Source organism: Euprymna scolopes, chromosome 10 (assembly GCF_053919585.1).
Source record: "Euprymna scolopes isolate OS-2025 chromosome 10, ASM5391958v1, whole genome shotgun sequence".
NCBI classification, from domain to species: domain Eukaryota; kingdom Metazoa; phylum Mollusca; class Cephalopoda; order Sepiida; family Sepiolidae; genus Euprymna; species Euprymna scolopes.
In genome coordinates, this window is record NC_136491.1 from 26,348,204 (window position 1) to 26,369,976 (window position 21,773).

Here is a 21,773-nt window from a genome sequence, read left to right on the forward strand (position 1 = left end):
CAAACGCAGGGCAAGTTTAGTAACTACAGGTTGGGATGATGTATCTGATGATGTTCTTCTAACTCTGATGACGACAGAAACCCTAGAGAGAGTTAACAAGGAGGATCCTGCCCATGGAGAATGGTGTGTCGATGGGGACACTGTGAATGTGTGGGTTGACGCTAGTTCTTTGGCATTGGGAGTGTTATTGGAGCAACGTGGAAATGTAATTGAAGACGCATGCTGGCTGCGACCCGTGAATGATGCTCAACACATCAACCTGGCGGAACTGGATGCTGTTGTGAAGGGTTTAAATCTGGCACTGCAATGGCAGTCGAAGAAGTTACACTTGTACACAGATTCTCTCTGCGTCTACCACTGGGTGTCCGACACTCTCTCGGGACGAACAAGAGTCCGTACTAAGGCAGCCAGTGAGATGTTAATCCGGCAGAGGCTAAACACCCTGAAGAGTCTGGTATCAGAATATGACCTGTCGGTGAGTGTAACGCTCGTGGCATCACACTGTAATCGTGCAGACCAACTAACCCGTGTGCCTCACAAATGGTATGAAGCTGTGAAGACAGGCGTGGAGTTCACTGCTCGATCTTGCGCAGTTGGCGCGATTAGCTCATGCCAAATACAAAGAATTTATGTGCAGAGTGGACATCCAGGTATCAAAAGAACTTTGTATTTTGCGAGGCGTGTAGACCCGGCAGTGACAAGGGCGGATGTCAGGCAGATCATCAGGCACTGTGAGGCATGCCAGTCTATCGATCCTGCACCTGAGCAATGGCAGAAGGGGCGATTGGAAGTTGAGCATGTGTGGCAACGATTAGCGATGGATATTACCCATTACAGTGGTAAGCCCTTTCTAACCCTTATCGACTGTGGACCCACTCGTTTTGCGGTGTGGCGGCAAATGACCAGGCAGGACTCAGTGAATGTTGTCCGCCAACTGTCATCTATCTTTTCTGAGCGAGGTGTGCCGGAAGAGATATTGACGGACAACGATGCTGCTTTTTGTAGCCACCAAGTTTGGCAGTTGTTGAATGAGTGGGGTGTCCGACTACGACTGCGATGTGCTCATGTGCCATCAGGGAATGGCATTGCCGAGAGGAGCCATCGCAGCATCAAGAGAATTGCTGCCAGAAAACAATGCACCATTACGGAGGCCACGTATTGGTATAACGTCACACCAAAGGATGGGAAGACACTAACAACAGCACCGGCCAATGCCATGCACAAATACCGTGTTAGGATAAAGGGCATTGACACCGTCCAACCAATCGACGAGGAGAGTCATAACAAATACAAGGTAGGGGATCCAGTTTGGGTTAGACCCCCTGGAAACCGGTGCACCACCAAGTTCAAGCGAGGACGAAAATCTGGAGTGGTCAGCCAGCAGTCGGTCCTTGTTGATGGAACCCCACGCCATGTGCGCGATTTTCGCCCGGCTAGTGAAGTACATCCCACAACTACAGAGAGCGACGAATCATCAGATGATGAGCTGCTGATGAGTGAGGTCACCGAGCAAGAGAGTGGTAGTTTTAGTTCGTCTGATCAGGCAGGATAAGAACCAGAACCAGCACCAGAACCTCACACAGAACCAGAACCTGAATCCGAGAGTGTAAATACCACCCTTCGCAGAAGCCAACGAACTAAGAGGCCACCCCCGGAGTGCACTCTATGTGATCATCAGATCAGGGGGGAGTGTAGTACTTACCAACACAACAAACGCCCTCGTGTTTGTGCCTTGTATAGGCATGCGCGACAACAAAACTTGGGTTTTTATAAGCGGAAGTCTCGAGGTTGTCAGGAATCTACAGGCGCATGCGCAAGAGAAGGGATTGAGATAGTGGTATAAAGGCAGGTCGAGTGAGAAGGTTGGGGTTGTTGTTGTCATTGGACGTTACAGTGACGCATGCGTTAGCAGGTGATTAAGAGGCGGTTTATTTTTGTGTGTCAAGTCGCGCACCTCGGTGAAGGTCATATAAATCGTTCACCTCGGTGAAGGTGAAGGTCATATCATGTTTTGACAAGCTTCTGGGCTTGGCCTTTACTCCTGATCTGAAATGGAACATGTACATCAAATCTGTTGCCAAGGCCGCTGGAAAAATGGTTGGATACTTCTATCGATCCAGTAGATATATCTCACTGCTGATGCAATTCTCTATCTATATAAGAGCCAACTTCGTCCAAGGATCGAGTACTGTTGCCACATTTGGGCAGGAGCTGCTAGAAAGGACTTATCCTGCCTTGATAGAGTTCAAAATAGACTTTGTAGCCTCGTAAGAGATATCCTTTTTTCTTCCCTGCAATCTCTTTCTCACAGAAGAGATGTAGCAAGTTTGTCTTTGCTTTATCGTTATTTTCATGGCAAGTGCTCGACTGAACTTCAATCTATAGTCCCCCCTTCGTCAAACTTTCACAAAAAACACTCGTCTACCTGAAAATATTATCAATAATTCCCCCCACTCTTTATCTGTGTCTAAACCTAAACGTAAATTCCATGAACAAATCTTCTTTCTTAGAACTGCACGCCTGTGAAACTGTCTTCTGTTTTCCTGCTTTCCAGCTGACTACAATATGATTGTCTTCAAGTCCAATGTAAACAAGTTCTTGATGGTTTATATAGAACTTGTTTACATTGAAGTTGAAGACACCTTAAGTTAATAAATTTACTGAATTTCCATTACTGACAATTACTATATTGTCCAATTGACTACTGTACACTCTTTAAGCCTTATCCTCGAGTGGCCCTTGGGCCTTGATAAATGGTGATGCCTATGAAAAAAAAACAAAAAATGTATGGTACTTATGCAGAATACTGATTGCACTGAAATAAACGTTATTATTTATTATTTAGAAACCTATTTTTAACGTGGGAGGATGGGCTTTTTTGTTAACTATTCTGAACTTTTACCTAACAATTTAATAAACAAAAGCTACCGTAAAAATTGAATTTAACTTGAAATTCATGTCTAAAAAAGCACGCTCTGTACTCTGCATAACGACTAAATTTATATATTAAGGTACAAAGTTAAAATCTAGTGTTTCTTTTTTTGGGAGATTTTTTTTTGCTAATCTAGCGGGTTTTCAAAATCTCGGTTACGAAAAGTAAAAAATCTAAAGATTTTCTGGAGATTTTATGTCCCCAATCTAGCGGGTTTTGAAAATCTCAGTTGGCAACACTGGTGACAGCATCTCTCTCTCTCTTTGTCTCTTTGTCTCTCTGAGACAAAGTCCGATTGGAGAGTCAGCGCCCCTCGTGAAGGAGCACGCTGACCGATAAAAATGCCTGGACAACTCCGTCGGTATTTCCCGGTAGGGGTGTCTCGGGCGAGTAGCAATAAATAGTTACGGGCAATTTAATGATGGAAACTGATAGGGGGAACTGGTTTTGAAAGCTGGCTTATAATTTTTTTTTTTTGTAGCTTTCCGATTACTTTTGGATTTGTGTTTGAAAGATTAAAGCCAAAAAGAAGAAAAAAAAAACTTAACCCAGCATAGTTTACCTCCTAAAAAGAAATCAAATTCTACTTTTTTTTTTTTTTTTTGTTTTTTTTTGGCTAATACGTTTCAACGACCTTTAAAGATATGAAAGAAGGTTTTTTTTTGCTTTAATAAAATTTAACATTCTAAAGTGGGGATCATTTTCCTATATAAATTTAACGTAAAATGAGCACCCACTTCTTGGCTACATAGTGATCAACGAGACGTAATCGTAAGCATTTTATTAAGTTTGGTGGCAGGGAGGGGAAAGGAGTGAACGAGGTGGGGATGTCATAAGTTCAAAACATTTTTAAAACACGTAGAAACACTTCAAATATGGGCGGGGGGCGGGGGCTTAAAATTCATAACTCCATGATTTCCACATTTTTTGGTCCCCCAATTTATCAGAGAGGGACCTATGTTTTCAGTGGCATCTGTCTGTGCGTCCATTAGTCCGGACGATTGCCAGATAACCGTCCATTAGTTTTTCCTGAAATTTTGCCATAAATTCTATTTCATTAAATAGATGTACACAGTAAAAAGAAAATTTTTGTGAAAATTTCTATTGCATTCTCAGGGGCTCAAAAGAGGTCAAAAATGCCCAAAATTGACACGTTTTGCCCCATAACTTTTGATCCATCCATTAGATTTTCTGAAACTTGGCTAAAATGTAGAGCCCATTGTTCTTAATATAAATCCAGTATGGGTGATCCTGGCAAAATTCTGGTTCGCATTTCCCGGGACTTTTAGTGCTAAAAACGCCCCTTTTTGTGGTTCTTTTTTCATATTTCTCAACAAAAACTTGATATGTCTGACTATATACTGTTTTTTCACAGTGGTCAACTCAAATATACATGTGTTAAGGCCTGAAACTGCGCCGTTAATCATTTTCACTGGGATTCGGTGTACCCAGGGGCTCAAAAGAGGTAAAAAATGGCCCAAAATGACACGTTTTGCCCCATATTGTTTTATCCATTCATTAGATTTTCCTGAAACTTGACTAAAATGTGGAGGCCATTGTTCTTAATATAAAATCAGTATGGGTGACCCTGGTAAAATTCTGGTTCGAATCTCTCTGGGACTTTTAGGGCTCAAAAACATACATTTTTGGAGTTTTTTTTTCATATTACTCAAAAACTTGATATGTATGTCTATATAATGGTTTTCCATGGTGTTGAATTCAAATATATATGTTTTAAGGCATGAAACTGCACTGTTTGTCTATTTACACTGGGATTTGACGTTCCCAGGAGCTCAAAAGGGGGTCATAATGATCCCAAAATTGCAAAAAAAAAATGACACTTTTTACTTCCATAACGTTTGCCCCATCCATTAGATTTTTTTAAAAACTTGGCGAAAATATGAAGGCAACCTTGGCCCTTCACACTTCTCACATTCATCACTTCTATTTTTGTGGCGTTGTCTCACATGCAGCACCAGAGGGGGACCACACACGCGCGGCTTGTTTTTTTATAAGATTTGCCAAGATAAAAGGTCTCACCGTTAAATGTTATTATTTCCTGATATTTTTAAGGCCGTTAACACACACAAAAAAACTAGGGTGAACCTATACAATGGACCTCCCCATGTATTCTTTTTAACTTTATTTTTCTACGGTTATCGATTGGACACTAATCTACCATATTATAAAAAAAAAAAAAAATCATTATTTGTAAAGGGTGCTCAGTTTTTAATACTGGGTTCTAGTAAATTGATCTCCCATGTTGAAACCACTCAAAGAGAACACGCATACCCCTCTTATATAAAGGAATTTTCCATTGCTAATCTAAAGGGAATAATATTGTCCAATGTATTCCATATTGTTTTCACTGGTCGCCATGTTTGTTTTCGCGTGCACATAGGTTCAATTTTTGTACGCGTGCATGAAACAAAGATGCCGACCAGTAAAAACAATACAGAAAACATTAAACAATATCATTGCCCTTAGATTAGTAAATGAAAGATCCTTTAAATAAGAAGAGTGTGCATGTTCTCATTAAGTGGTTCGAATATGGGGATCGATTTTACCAGAACGTTGTATTAGAAATTGAGCACTCCTTACAAATGTTGAATTCTTTTTTTTGGGGGGGGGGGGAATAATCTGGTAGATTAGTTGTCAATCGATAATCTGTTGAAAAAAATTGGAAAAAGATGAAAAGAAAGAATACAAGGGGGAGGCGTGGGGATTTGTTTTGTAAAAAATAGATACGTAATAATTACATTGCGGCCATTTTTTCTTGTGGTCGTGTACCGGTTGACATTGCTTGTTTTTCGAGCTGACTAAACATTTTACATAAAGTAAAAACACTAAAAACTTACCCAGCTAGGTATAAGAGTAACTTATCTTGCCTTTGGTAACATTTATTTGTTATGTTTTGAATTTTTTACCACTTTTTCAAATCTGTGCATTGTAAAACAAACCCATTAATTGATTAAGTAATATTTAACGGTGCAACCTTTTAAAAGCAAATCTTATAAATAAACAAGTGAAGCGTGCATGGTTCCCCATGATTGCACAGTGAATGAGGCATAAAAAAATTAGTTAAGCATCCTCCCCCTCACCCCACTCATTTAGTCCCAAAAATCCACAAGGCCTTAACATATTTAAATTTGAGTTCAGCACCATGCAAAACTGCTAAATAGACATACACAGAAAATTTTGGACAAATATGGTAAAATAGTCCCAAAAATGGAGTGTTTTTATTAGCCCTAAAAGAGCCCCTGGAGCACACCCAGTTATCGTGATGTACAGACAAACAAAATTATATAGAAATCAGTTAGTTACAACGTTTTAGAAAGTTGTATAAAAATTCAAGGCATCAATTTTTTTTAATAAGCACAAAAGTGTCAATTTTAGCCATTTTAACCCGACAGGCATCCTTGGGGGTGGGGTGGGGGGGGGCAGAAAATCCGTTCTGTTAATTTTTTAGCCATATCATGTTTGTAGGGGAGGAGGATATATACCTCCCAATCCCGTTACAAAAGAATAATGAAATGAATGGAATTGAAGGAAACAAAAACTCAATTGATGGATAAGATAAACGTGTCGTTTATTTACTGTTGAAAGAATGAATGTTTTAGATATAACATGTATTCATGTCCGTGCGGGTGTAACCATCGTTTGTTGCGGGACTGGTGTTGTAGAAAGAAAAAGGATAGAGGGTTGACGTCAGTTAGCAGTCAGCTACGTGAAGATGTTCTCAGGGACCAGTAGTAGATAGAGAGAGAAAGAGTGAGGATGTGTATGTACGGTCTGTTAGTTTTTTGTCCCACATAGTAGCGAGTGGTGTGAGGCATGCGTGTGCGCGCGCCTGCCGAATCGGCGGCCAGTGCGCCGACCAACCAACTCAGAGGCTAGTCTGAAAAAGGGAGAAGCCGCTTATTGCTCCTTCTTTTATAGGTGTTTCCGTTGGTCTTTTGCGCATGTGTGGATTTCCTTTGAAAGGAAGTGACGTTGTCCATCTGTGTGCGTACATGTGCGCTTGTGTGAGTACATGTGTGTACGTTAGCATGTGTGTATATACACGTGAATGTGAGTGTATGTACGCGAACGTGAATATATCTACGTGTGTGGCCGTGGGCGCGTATGTTTGTGTGCGCGTATGTATATGACAAGTAATATAGCTTGAAATGTGAACTCATGTTTTTGTGTGAGCCTAGAAAAGGCTCGCGCATGTTTAATGTTTGTGCAAAATTTCAAAAAATTCCAAGCCATAGTTATTGAGAAAAGTGTGGACAGACAAATGGACAAACGGACAAGTGTGAATTTACAGGTCCACTCTCCTTTTTGTCAGGGGACCAAAAAAAAGAAAAGTCCCCCCTCCCCCATGTTTGAAGTGTTTCTACTACGTGTTTTACCACTAAACTTTAAAAAATGCTAACAATTACATGTCTCATTTACCACTACATGGCCAAGAAGTGGGTGCTCATTTTACATTAAATTTAACTTCCGGCATAGCGCTACCAGAAGCAGTGACAAGGCAAATCAGTTTCTCCAAAATTATACAGACAAAAATAACACAATTCATCTTTATTTGCACTTTTAAAAACAGAATTAAAATATATATATTTTATTGGAAATTTTATAAGAAATATGTTTACGAAATTATAAAAATAATAATTTTTTTAATTTTAAAAATAAGTTTTTTATTTGAATTTATATAATAAATATATGTTTATGAAAGTATAAAAATAAAATTATTGAAATCAAAACAAGAAAATTTCAAACATCATAAAAAAATGTATCCAATACATAATATTCCCCCAAATAGTTTTAAAATATTTTAAAGTGTTTTCAATAATTCTTTAAAAAAAAAAAAAAAAGAGTGTAAAAAGTGTTTTCAATAATTCTTTAAAAAAATTAAAAAATTCAATAATTCTTAGTTAAAGTAAAACCAGAAAAGAACTTTTCAATGATTATTAAATAAAAAAGAATGATTGGAAAAGCGGAATAAAAAAAGAAATATACATGCACAGAAGAGATTGTGGGAATACGATGAGAATTGGCAGCGAACCGGATGTTAACGCATCCACCATGAGAGACAAAATGAAAACTCGTCTTTTGCACATGGCTCCATGCATCGCTTCCGCTTGGGAAGAAAAAAAATAAGATAACCACAAAATAATTATCGACCAATGGCAGAGCTCCGCGCCTAAAATAAACACCTCAAATATCACAGTCGCTGGGAGCCGGTTTGCCACTATAAAATGAGGGGACCAAAAAGAGAGGGAGATTCGCCCTGCTGCGTCAGTGAACGCACGGACGGATTCTCCCACCCAACCTAAAGAGATGAAGAAGAAAAAGAAATAAGGCACCAGTGAACTGAAGCTGACTACGATCTCATGTTATGGGCCAACTAATTCACACAAACTAAAGAAGAGAGGAGGAAAAAGAAGACGAAGACGCCGGGCTGCTAGCTGCTGATGAAAAAAGCCAGTTACAAGCCAGGACACGCATCACCGACAGCAGGATGACCGGCCTATCCTAACCATCTCCATCGTCCAAAAGATAAGTTACATTTTATGAACATTCATTCCTCATCAATTCATACATACCTACAAACATTTTACGAACATTCATTCCTTGTCAATTCATACATACCTACAAACATTTTATGAACATTCATCTCCTTTGTCAAATCACATTCCATCCTATGAACACTTTGCCTCTCCTAATACAAGTTGTCAGTAGTAAATAAAATCGGCTCTCAACCTTCAATATTCGTCTGTCTTTAATTATATGGAGTCAGAATCTACACACTTCCGACGTTGTTCATTTCATGTACTCTTTGTTGTGGCCTCTATGGCGTCTTTTCCCACCTCTAATCCTCTTTCATAAAAACTTGGAGGCCATAAGATATAGGTGTGAGAGAAAAAAAAGGGGAGGAACTGATTTGCCTTGTCACCACACCGTTGCCTGGGTGTTTGGAGGTGTATGTTGAGCAAAAAAAAAAAAAAAAAGCGGTCAATTTTTTTAAGCTTTAACTCCTATTATGACCCCTTAAAATTTAGTGTTTTGGGCTCAAGTCAAGTTATTAAGTTAGAGCCATGTCCAAGGAACCTATATCTAAAATTTCAAGGTTTTAGACCCAAAATTGTCGGAGGAGTTTGGTAGAGTTCTCAAAGGTCAAATCATTGAACTTTGACCCCTTACCAGCCAAATTTCTGGCCGAAAACGGATTACAAAGATTTTCCCAAATCTTAGTACCCTGTACATCAAATTTCGAGTCTGTAGACTGAAAATTGACAGAGTTATTGCGTTGGAAAATGTACAGACACAGACACATTTACTTTTATATATATATCTATATATCTATAAAAGTGAACGTGTCTGTCTGTCTGTCTGTGTGTCTGTCTGTCTGTCTGTGTACATTTCCCTACGCAATAACTCTGTCAATTTTTAGTCTATAGACTCGAAATTTGAAATACCGGGTACTGAGATTTGGGAAAATCGATGTGACGGGTGTCAGCCAGAAATTTGGCTGTTAAGGGGTCAAATTTCAACGATTTGACCTTTAAGAACTCTACCAAACTCCTCCGACAATTTTGGGTCTAGACACTTGAAATTTTAGGTATAGGTTCCTTGAACCTGGATCTAACTTAATAAAGTGATTTGAGCCCGAAACTATACATTTTAAGGGGTCATAATAGGGGTCAAATTAAAAAAAAAATTTACTCTTTTTTTTTTTTTTTTTTTTGCTCAGCATACACCTCCAAACACCCGGGCAACGCCGGGCTGAAATGCTAGTATATATATATATATATATATATATTTCACGTTTATGTTGTTTTTGCTGACCAACAATGATTCCCAAAAGAAGTTTAGGGAACAGATGGAATACATGCACTGATTGTGTGGATGATTTCCCTCTGCAGAAGCATTGATTCACGAGAGATGGAATCAATGCACCCTACTACTTGGCTGGGGGAATTGATCTGCGAGAGAAAATCTTTTATTTTATTTGTGACTGTTACATCACCCCCTGCTTAGGTGGAAAGCCAACAGAGAAAAAGTAGCAGTTGTAAAAAAAAAAATGCAGTTTACAAATTTATATTCGCACCTTTGTGACACTATGTTCGATTAAGGCCGTTGAGTGCTGGAGAGGTATGAAAAAAAAGGATAGATCACAAAAGAAAAGGAAGTAGATTTAGCGAGTAATAAAAGGACTTATCAATAGACAATGGATAGGAATTTGTTATTAATGTAGACAAAGAGAAATAAGGGTAGGTTTAAATTAGGGTGTGAAGAATGTCGATAGCAAAAGGACTGAACAATGGACTAAGGCTCGAACAATAGGAACAACACCTGATGGGGTGGGTCAGTCAGATGCTTAGTCAGTTGAGGCCTGAAGTCCAAGGTGGACAGTCAGAGTTTGTACATGGTTGAAGACGGATTGTGACATAAGCAGATGGGGAGATGAACTGATGGCAATAGATACACCTAGTCTCAACAGAATGTAAATGTGAACCTTAGCATCGAGAAACACACACCCATAGTCCAACTGACATGTGTAAAGCATCGGCATCTGTGTTTTTCCTGTGTGTGTTTTATTTTTTTGTGAACCTGTGTGTCCCCATTGAAAGTCGCCAGTGAATAAATGATGATATGACTATAAGAAGATGAACGAATAAATTCATGGTACACACGACATCTGGGATCGGCGGTCTGTCTTTAAAGCCATGTAGGGTCACACCTTCACTGTTGGTCATGATAAGTACACAATGCAGGTTTCAATGAGCGATGGAAACATTCTATCATCGCATTAGAAGCAGGGTGATAGCTTGTTGTACAAATACGTTTCATCCTAAAAATCCTGGAAAGTTCTTGGAAGAGGTGGGATTATAACTGTATATCATGATCAGTGATATCCTGCCTGATATAAGGCTTTGCATTATGAATTCAGCTGAAAGGTCATTTATGGAAATGGCTTCAAGCAACTGTGTAAAATAGATTATGCAACTCAGTAGTTAAGTAAATCAATGACTGACCAGACATGGTCAAACCAGATCAATATAAACATGGCTGAACTGAGCGTCTTGGGTGATAGATGTTCCAAGAGGTGCATGGATATGTTTGTGAACCTTTGATTTTTGGCAGGATGTCTAGGCAGTGATGTCACACCTCATATTTGTCCAGAAAAATCTACTTGTAATCAATTTCACTGCGGCTTTGAGTCCAGGGTGTGCCAGATTGTGTAGAGTATCAAAGGCAACCTTACGATGAGTTATTGGAACAAAAGGTCTAGGTGAATCTGTTGAAGTCTCACAGATGATCTGCATGTCTAAAATGGACACAGGCAGGTATGTGAATTTACAAGTTGCAAATTCAGGTGACGACAGATCTAATGTGTCCAGAGGTGGCTGGTAGACGGCCGTCTGATGCAAGAAACCTTCTCAACCACAAATAACCATGGCTAATGATACATTACCTGAAAGTGCTTCATTCAAACTCCTTGGCTTTACATTTACAGGGAACATGAGTTGGAGTAGATACATTGAGAGTATTGCCAAGAAGGTGGGCTCTCTCTCTCTACTGTGCTAGAAAATCACTTACACCTGAAAGTGTCCTGTACCTCTACAAGGCCACCATTCACCCATGTATGGAGTATTGTTGCCACATTTGCTACTAGTCTCTCATTCTTGGATAGAGTTCAAAAGAGAGACACCAACCTAATAAGTCCTGTACTGTCAGCTAGGCTTCAACCTCTGGTTCATTGATGAAATGTTGCATCTCTCTGCCTGTTTTACAAGTATTTTAATAGTAGATAATCTGATGAACTACAAACCCTTGTACTCCCTCTACATGAATACCCCCGACAAACCTGACAAGCAGCAAAGTCCCAACCCTAAACAGTAGAGATCCCCAGATGCCAAAAAGCCTTTTACTCTAATGGTTTCTTTCCCAGGACTGCTAGACTTTGGAATTCTCTTCTGGTTTCCTGCTTCCCTGACTGTACTGATATGCAGCAGTTCAAGTGTAATGTAAACAGACATCTTGCTGCTCAACTTCCTACATAGTATCCCTTCAAATTATGTCCCAGATAGTAGCTCCCTACACCAAATTGGCACTGCACCTTGTTTGAATTGAAAATGCAATTTAAAAAGTCAATATCGAAAGGTGAGGACAGAGAATTAATTGGGAGGTGGAACAAGGCGCCTGCTCACTAGAGATATGTCAGATATTGTTGGTAAATTGCAAAACAAAATCCAAGTGGCATTTTTTGCTAGGAGAATATTTATTCAACGTAGAACGCAGTGCAAATGTAAGCAGACAGTGATTGGTGTAGATCACAAATTGACGTCCCTCGAGTAAATGTTGAAAGTGTTTCACTCCAAGGTACATTGCCAGGAATTCATGACAATGCTGTCACGTTGTTCTACCAGTTTCTCAAAAAAATATGTGAGAGGTTGTAGTTGTTGTTGCAACACTATATACAGCTCTGAGCATCTGGTACAGGATGTGCAAGTAACGATGTTGTTGCTAGTTTCATTTTATGTAACAGGTCAGAAAGAGGAGACGAGATATCCACGCAGTGTGAGATAAAGCAGTTGAGCAGACTGAAGAAATGCCTTTGTTGGTGAAGTGAGTCTTCACCTTTTCAGGTAAGGGAGATGTAGCTTCAACACTAATAATGTGGTCCACGAAAACTAGTGACAAAGCACCAAAAACATGTTTACCAGGGTTAATCCTTATTTGGTATTGCTGAAACCATTTGAACTGCAAGTGCAGGTGAGTGACATGCTCCTCAGGTGAGACACTTGCCATGAGAATGTCGTCTATATAATTATAGACAAAGTTTAAATCATGCACTACTTTGTCCATGCTTCATAGACAAAGTACTAACCGCATTTTGCAAAATAGAAAGCATAGTTAAAAATTCAAATGCTCTGAATGGAGTTGTTACTGCTGTTTTGGGTATGTTGACCGTATTCACTAGGATCTGATGGTAAGCCTTAACAAAATCTAGTTTGGAGGTCTTACATGCAGAGATGAAACAAAGTTCTGTATATATGAGATTAGGTAACAATCATGACATTCAGTCGTTGATAATCCCCAGTTGGACACCAATCTCCAGAACACTTCGGGACCATATGCAAAGGGGAAGCTCATGGACAGAATGAGGGGCATATAATTTCCAGCTGGAGCATGTGGTTGAACTCTGCCTTTGCTGCCTTTAGTTTATCTGCAGTTATGCAGCGAGGGCTTGAGAACACAAAAGCACTTGGGGTCTCAATAGGATGAGTTCTTGAGTAAATTGGTTTGCTCAAAACAAAATTCAAGTTTGTTAACTCCGAGTAGGAGTGAAGTAAAGTGTGATATGGGTCATCAGAAAAATATGGGGCTTATAGATGAGGTGTAGATGGCAGCAACATAGGTTCTATGGAGAGAGATATCGAAAGCATGGGTTGCATTGGATGAGCCCCACTCTCCCCAATGGTTTACTTCTACTTGTGCAGCTGCCATAGCATAAAGGCAGCATGCGTACCGCAAATTTAACCAATATAAGTCCAGTTCAAACAGACAGAAGTATATAGAAGCCAAAAGTAACTGTAAGAAAGAAATAGCGACAACTAAGAGAGAATTTACTGAAACCACCAAACTGACAAATTGAAAAGGCAGTTCTTCAGAGCAATGGTGGAGTCTGTTCTTGTTTATGATGCTGCAACCTGGACACCCACCAAAAAATTGGAAAGAAAGCTAGATGGCACATACACCTGTATGCTACAAATAGTGTTAAATATATCTTGACAAAATCATCCCATGAAGCATCTACTTTATGGCAACCTACCTGCCATATCTATTACCATCAGGGAGTGACGTCTATGATTTGCTGGTCACTGCCAGTAGAGTAAAAAGAACCGGTGAGAAATGTATTGCTGTGGACTCCTGAACTCCATAGCACAAGTGCACCAGCATAGGACAACCTAGATCCACGTACATCCAGCAAATTGCACATGACGCCAACTGTGATCCTGAAGATACGAGACAACTGATGGAAGACAGAGAAATATGGAGAGAGAGTTATATTGGTCCAGGTCCAACCGAATAGAGATAGACGAGGCGTCTGATTTCAAACCTCGGATAGAAAGTTCCATATTAGCATCTATCAGTCGTCTATGCATATCCACTAACATGTTGAAATGATGTAGAAAGTTCGACCCTAAAGTGGGGTAGGGTATATCCGCAACAGTAAAGACCTATGTAAAATCTCTACATAATTTCAAATCCATAGAACAAGAAATTTGACGATATGTGAGAATAGGAGAGTGATTAACCGCTTGCAGTGTGATGGATGACACTGGCGGCTTCTCAGTGAGGAGTTTCAATAGCTAAATACTGCAAGCTGCTCCTGTATCAACCAAACAACATGCTTGGGATCGGAAGTCTCTAATACAATTAGCGCAGTTGCTCTGCAAATTCTGTGGAAAGTGTGCTGTGCTCCATTTTCTAGACTAGTGGTTTTCAATTGGGGTCCAGATAGGTCCTAGGGGTCCATGGAATATTTTTAGGGATCCACAGGCAAAATATAACAAATTGAGGGTCCACAATGATATTTTGGTGGGCCATAAACAAAACCCTGCCTTCCTTGAATCTTTTATGTTACTTAAAAACTAATGCTCAATTCATGCAAGATGGTCCAAAAGCAGTCTGAAGCATTCCATATGTTTGTGGCATTTTTTCCCAAGTTTAAAACAGAATTTTATTGTATATCGTTCTTCTAAAGTGTCCTCACATCCAGATTGAATTTTTGAAATTCACCAGCATTGGAAATCAGCTTTTAGTAGGGTGTATTCAAATTCCTGCTGTAGCAGTTCATTTGAATCTGAAATCATAAAAATTGATCAGTCATCTATTAAGATGTAGCAATAACATATTGAATTTTCAAGAGTTTGTGACAATTTTAAATGCCTGTACAAAAAAAAAATCTGGAAACTTATTAAAGGCACCTTGTACGTTAGCGTCTTTACATATTTTAAATGTGTTTTTCTTGGGATTTCATGCGCAATTTTAAAATAGATCTTAACTCGAAACAGTCCATTTATTATATAAATCTCACCTATCTGTTTAAATGTATGTATGTATGTATGTATGTCTGCTTAAAACTTTCGACAGAGGCGACAGACTTTTACAAGATTGGTATCGTTTTGAAGCTCAACCCTTCAGACGACAAATATTGAAAAATTGGCTAAAAACATTAATTCCTTCACCCTCAACTGGACACTTTTCTAAAGGGAGAGGTCTCTTTCTTTGCCAATATTTTCGAAAGTCATCCCCTCTTTTTGATTGACTAGCCTTAATTTAAACATTTGCCATTTCCGATTTGACGATGGACACAATGGCAAAGACGTCACGTTTTTGTTTTTTCACGTTCTTTTCCTCCTTCGCGGTACGGGTTTGAGCCTGCCTACCACCACTTTTTTTTTTTTTTTTGCTCAACACACACCTCCAAACACCCAGGCAAAACTGGGCACCCAGGCTAGTTATGTAATAATCTTAAAAAAGAAAATAAGAAATAAAAAAAGAAGATAAAACTTTTTTAATCGCCTCTACACAATTGTCACATTCTGTTTTGGACGTTGATCTCATTATTTACCCAAATTGCCTCAGTCTAGAAGGGATTTGTACTTTTTAATTATTATTTTTACTCACTGTTTGATTTTTTTTTTTTTACAAACCCATTCTTTTTTTTTTTTTTTTTTTTGTATACACTTACCGTTTATGTCACTAGAGAATTTGTTCATTTGTTATTTTGTATTTTTTTTTAGGCAGTATTTTAAATTTTACAGTTTGGGGGAGATTAATCTTCTAATATATAAAAGGCTATATGTCTGTCTGTCTCCATATTTTCAAACTCTATCTCCACCGAAACTAAAAGTCACAGAGCAGCACTAGGAACCTCAAATCGTTGGACTTTTTACAGACTATTCTTTTATGGGTCTTTAGCCAATCTTCTATTGATGTAAGGCTACCAATTTTTTATTGATGTATTGCTGCCAATCTTCTATTGATGTAAGGCTGTCAATCTTCTATTGAAGTAAGGCTGTCAATCTTCTATTGAAGTAAGGCTGTCAATCTTCTATTGATGTAAGGCTGTCAATCTTCTATTGATGTAAGGGTGCCAATCCTCTATCGAAGAGCGGCGCTAAGGGCCTCAAATGATTGGATTTTTTATGTACCATTCTTTTATCGGTCTTTAGCCGGTTGAAATAGTTTTTAATGGGACAAAAAGGGGTCCAAATTGAAAAAAATCATACAATGTGTACATTCGTCTTAGTTTATTTTTAATCAGTTCATATGCATGTCACGTGGGTACAGTGGTAACGTCACCAGCTTTGAATACTAGTTTTGTTTTCGGTTTTGATTCCAGCTGATAGCACACAAATACTTTTTTTTTTTTACTTTTGAAATCACGACTCTATGATAATATATACAAAATCTAGACAAATTAAAATATCATATTTAAGCGTATTTTACGACTTCCCTCCCTCCCCTGCTAGTTTCCTATATAAATTAAACGCTCTTCCATATCTTAATGATCATCAATTTCCAGATATACAACTTCTGGACAGAATAATATGCCAGTGATAACAACATCAATTTTAATGGTATGATGAGGAGAGCAGGTGGGGAGGTTAGTTGTAAACATATTTTTGTGTGTAGCGGAGGGGGGGGGGTCATTAATCTTGACCATTTTCTTTTAATGGAAATCCCTCCAAATAAGACATGAAACCACTAAGGAGCCATGTAAGGAGCTAAAAAATAGTACTTCAAGGTCCGAAATTAGCCAATGAAAAATGTTATGAACAGATTCCAACCCAGAAAACAGTAATTCTTCCTCCCTTGTCAGAAACACCACCCATAGAATGCGAGGACTAATAGACAAAATAAGGAAAGAGAAAGTTACGAATCTGCCGAAAATTTTCTCTAAATTTGTTGTTCCTTGTGAGTGATGTATCTTTTTTTATTACATTTACGTTTGTTTAAACTGCATTTTTCGAATTTTGTTTTTTAAGGGCTCCACTTTGTAGAGGGGGGAGTGCTTGCTCTGAAAGAAAATTACTTTGTAGAGTTGTCCATGTGTGAACACATCTGACTGAAATTAAATATTGAATTAGGAAAGGGTCATCGACTATCGTTTATGAAAAACACCAAGCATCTCTACTAAAATATGAATTAACTTTATTCAAAGGAAACACTGGAACACAAAAATAGTTGTGAAGTCAGCTGGACTTTGGCACTAAATCTTCTGTGCAGAAACCAGTAGGCTTAGAGTGCACATGCCAGTGGTGTGCTAATTGTTTGTGTATCAATATGCTGATCAAATTACAACTGAACGTAATGCAAAATATTGTGCGTCTCTGGAGTAGGGGCGCTTAGCAACAAATTAACTCCTTTAAAATGTTTTAGCAAGGGAGTTCTTTAATTCTCTCTTGCCAAAGTTGGAAAATGCTGGAAGAAAACGGTACATCATCATCATCATCTATCATCTCCGTTGACTTTCAGGATGCTTCACCACCAAATCCACATGACTTCTCCAGTTCTCTCGATCTCGCATGACAGTTTGCAGGTTCCGAACACTTTCCAATCCTGTGACCTGTACCAGGTCGTCAATGTAGGTCATTTTTCTTCTACCACGATTTGGGTGTCCATCTGTTGGTATCCAGATAACTAGCTTTTTTTCTTTTTTTTTTTTTCTTTTTTTATAAGGTGGTCACCACTTATCAAGGCTCAGAAGCCACTTGGGGATAAGGGTTATTGTGTATACAGTACGTTAGTATTGGAGATTTGATAAAGTGTCTTACTTAAGGGGGCAGTTTATCAGGAATTTGGTTATGTTGAACTTGAAGACATCCAGGTTGTAGTCAGGTGGGAAATAGGCAAACGGAACAGAGTTCCACAGGCGTGCACTTCTAAGAAAGAAGCTTTGTTCATGGAATCTACGTTTTGGTTTTGGCACAGATAAAAAATGGAAAAAATTTTTGGCAGTGGTTTCAGCTAGATGGGGGGTTTTCGTGAAAGATTGGCGAGGGGGGGACGAGAGATTGGAGCTCAGACGAGCACTTGCCATGGAAGTAATGATAAAACAAAGGCAGGCTCGCAACCTCTCTCCTGTAGGAGAGAGGTTGCAGGGAAGAGAAAAGGGCATCCCCCACTAAGCCACGAAGCCTATTTTGTACTCTGTCAAGGCAGGATAGGCTGTTTTTAGCAGCTCCTACTCAGATGTGGCAGCAGTACTCTATCCTTGGACGTACTTGGCTTTTATACAGATAGAGAATTGCATCAGCAGTGAGATATCTTCTATCAATTTTTATCAATAAAAGTAACCAGCCACCTCTTCCCCCACTGTACCACGCGCTCGAGATCAGAGGAGAGAGAATCAGAGAGAACTTTATCATTTACGGCCTTTGCTGTGTTGCCATAGATGGTCGTGTCATCAGCATAGATGTCAACGAATGATTTACATATGTGTTTTGGGAGATCATTGATGTAGATCAGAAAGAGAGTTGGGCCCAGGATGGACCCCTGAGAGACTCCAGCATTAACACTGAGGGTCTCTGATTTCTGCCCATCAACCACTACTCTTATAAGCCTATCAGAGAGAAATGATTTAATGATTGAGAAAACATTTCCAGTTATACCGTAGCTGGAAATCTTGTGAAGTAGGCCCTTGTGCCATACTTTATCGAAGGCCTTTGATATGTCAAGAGCCATTGCCCTAGAGAGGAAGCCTTTGTCAAGAGATTCACTAATCCTATAAAATATGACCGTTAGCACATCTGCTGTAGATCTGGCAGAACGGAAACCATATTGTATATCACTAAGAAGGTTATTTCTGCTGAGGTGGTTGACTACTTCTCTATTTAATATGGATTCCAGCAACTTACTCATGACACACAGGAGACTTATTGGTCTGTACTGAGAGGGAGACAACTTATCACTTGAATTCTTAAATACAGGGCATACTGATGAGGTTTTCCAGGGTGTTGGGAAGCACTTCTCCTTAAAGCAACGCTTAAACAGTTTTGTAAGTATGGGGGCAAGTTCTGGTTGAAGCTTTTTCAGCACTATAATTCGAATGCCATCAGGGCCAGCTGCTTTACTGGAATCAAGGTTCTTGATTAGCTTGGCAACCTCATGCACAGATATTTGTAAGTTTCATAGCATGTTGTCTGTTATAGGAGGAAATACAGCAAGTTGATGGCCTTCATCGCATAGTATAGAATTAGCTGCAAAGGTTTTGACAAATAGTTTGATCTTGTCTGATGCTGACGAGATGACCTTATGTCCATTGATGATGGTTGGGATAGAATGCACACTTCTGTTCAAGATCCTATTTGCTATTTGCCAAAACTGGTGGGAACCAAGCCGCTGATCAGCTACTTTGGATTTAACGGACTGAGCATATAGCTCTCTTGCATTTTTTATTACACTTTTACAGTGGTTGCCGGCAGTCCTGAAAGCAGCATCTCAGTGCATCTATTATGTCGGTAGCTATGGAAAAAGCAATTTCTGTACGCGATGGCAGCAGCACATTCTGGGGAGAACCATGGCTGGCTGTTAGATTTTTGTTGGAAGTTTTTGGATTGTATGAATTGGTCTATGCCTACAATTAACCATTCGGTCAGGTCTGATACTATAGAGGACACATCCTTTTTAAACATGGAATGCAGGGGTAGATCAGATATAAATGTATGGAAGCTATCCCAGTCAGCCATAGAGTATCGATATACAGTACGGTGGAGAGGTACGTCTGAAGATTTATTGCATTTCATTTTTATTTTAACTGATACAACCAAGTGGTTGGAAGATCCCAGAGGAGACAGAACAGAACATGAACATAGCTCAGGGGAAGTTGTGAGAAAAAGGTCTAGAAGGCTAGCATACTGACCTGTAGTATCGGGCACGCAGGTTGGTTCGTGAACAATCTGGGTGAGGTCAGAGGCAATGGCGAAATCATGACAGAACCTCCCCTCATCATGTATCTTGTACGAGTGGGTCAGCTGCTGGCTTCCTCTTTGCTGTGTCTTATTCAGTGACCGGCTACTCTCATCTTTCTCTGCTGTACTTTCAGTGATACTGGTGGTAAGTTACGTAGGTCATAAAGCTGTTGGTTTGCTGTGTGGCTCCTCCATGATGTATTGAGGGCCATCCTAGTCTCTTCTTCAGCGCATTTGTAAGAGTCTATGCCTCGGCTACTCTCATCTTTCTCAGCACCATAGAGAAAGACTGTTTCTACTGTGGCAACAAAGAGTCTTGCAACTTTTCTGAGAGAGTGGATGACCATATCTTCCTCAACTTGCAACATGCACTCCATGCCAGTGCTTTTCTCACTCCAAAATCTTGTTCATTTCTCTCTGACCATGGTCCAAGGTATTTGAAGTTTTCGACAACTTTGAGCAGAGTTCCATCAAGTGCTTTCACTGCAATTGGGTCAACGTGATTGAAGGCCTGTATCTCTGTTTTCTTGGCATTGCAGTACAAACCCACCAATCGCGCTTCCTCTTTGAGTTGGCTTAGGACTTCTTGGACTTGACCAATTTCCTCAGTTAATAATGCTAGGTCATCAGCAAAATCTAGATCAGTAATAACAATTGGTTGGACACGCTTGCTTTTTCGTATGTACAGACGAAAACCAAGCTCCTCTTCTCTTCTATTGAGTGTCTTTCTTAGAACATAGTCAAGTACTATGACAAAGAGGTAAGGTGCTAATGTATCTCCTTGTAACACTCCAGCAATAATATTGAAAAATTCTATTTCTCTGTCCAGAAGACGCACATAATTGAGATAAGGATAATATATGTATTGAATTATTAGATTGACCAATAATAAAGAAACTGATCTGCAAACCTGATTATGTTTGCGGCTTTAAAAGTCTAACTATAAAGTTCTTTTATGTCTAAGAAACAGACGACCCTCAAAATGTCCAACGTAAGTTAATCACATTCAAATTAAGGAGGAAAGGTTTCCTTACTTGTTGACTGGATGGCTTCACATTCAGAAAGACGAAGAATAAGAGATTTTTGCATTCAGCTCAACAAATAGGGTATCTGATGATTGGTTAAGGAGAATTGCCTTGATCAATCAAACAGACCCTTCTTTAGAATAGTACAAGTGGGCAAGAAGATAATTATTTCATGGGGGAGAAAGAGTAGTAAAGAGAAGTAAGCTGTTTTTTTTCATACCTTCTCAAAGCCATCACAACAATGATCGAGACTCTGGTGGCTTTGGTACTGAGGGAATCCCCTGGCTAGATTTACCCTATAGCATATGCATCTCTCTTCTACAGTGAGCAATGTAACACTAGGGCCAGATAGTGGGATTGAGGAGCCAGCATCCCCGAAAAGGAGCACTCTGGTTTGCAAAATGTTGCTTGCAGCTTGCAATATTTAGCTATTGAAACTCCTCACTGAGAAGCCGCCAGTGTCATCCATCACACTGCAAGCGGTTAATCACTCTTCTATTCTTACATATCATCAAATTTCTTGTTCTATGGATTTGAAATTATGTAGAGATATTACATAGGTCTTTACTTGTAGTGGCATATCAGGTGATTAGCAATAAACTAACCTTTTCTTAAAGCGAGAAGGTAAAGCCTGAAAGGGTGAACCTCCTAAAACTGCGCAGGACTGGTAGCATACTGCAATCAGCAAGGAAAAGGCCATTTCCACAAACAACATGAATTGAAACAAATATATTCAGGTAATTGTCAAGGCTGCTGCGAGGAAGGTGGGCTCCCTCTACCATGCTAGAAGATTACTCACTCTTGAGAGTATCCTGTACCTCTACAAAGCCACTATTC

At 39.4% G+C, this 21,773-nt stretch overlaps 1 protein-coding gene across 1 annotated transcript in view; it reads left to right on the top strand.

Annotated features, from left to right (window-relative positions):
• Positions 1 to 21,773, top strand: part of LOC145285877 (2-aminoadipate transaminase-like) — a 238,921-nt gene that overhangs the window by 105,504 nt on the left and 111,644 nt on the right. The gene's annotated exons all lie outside the window — the stretch shown is intronic.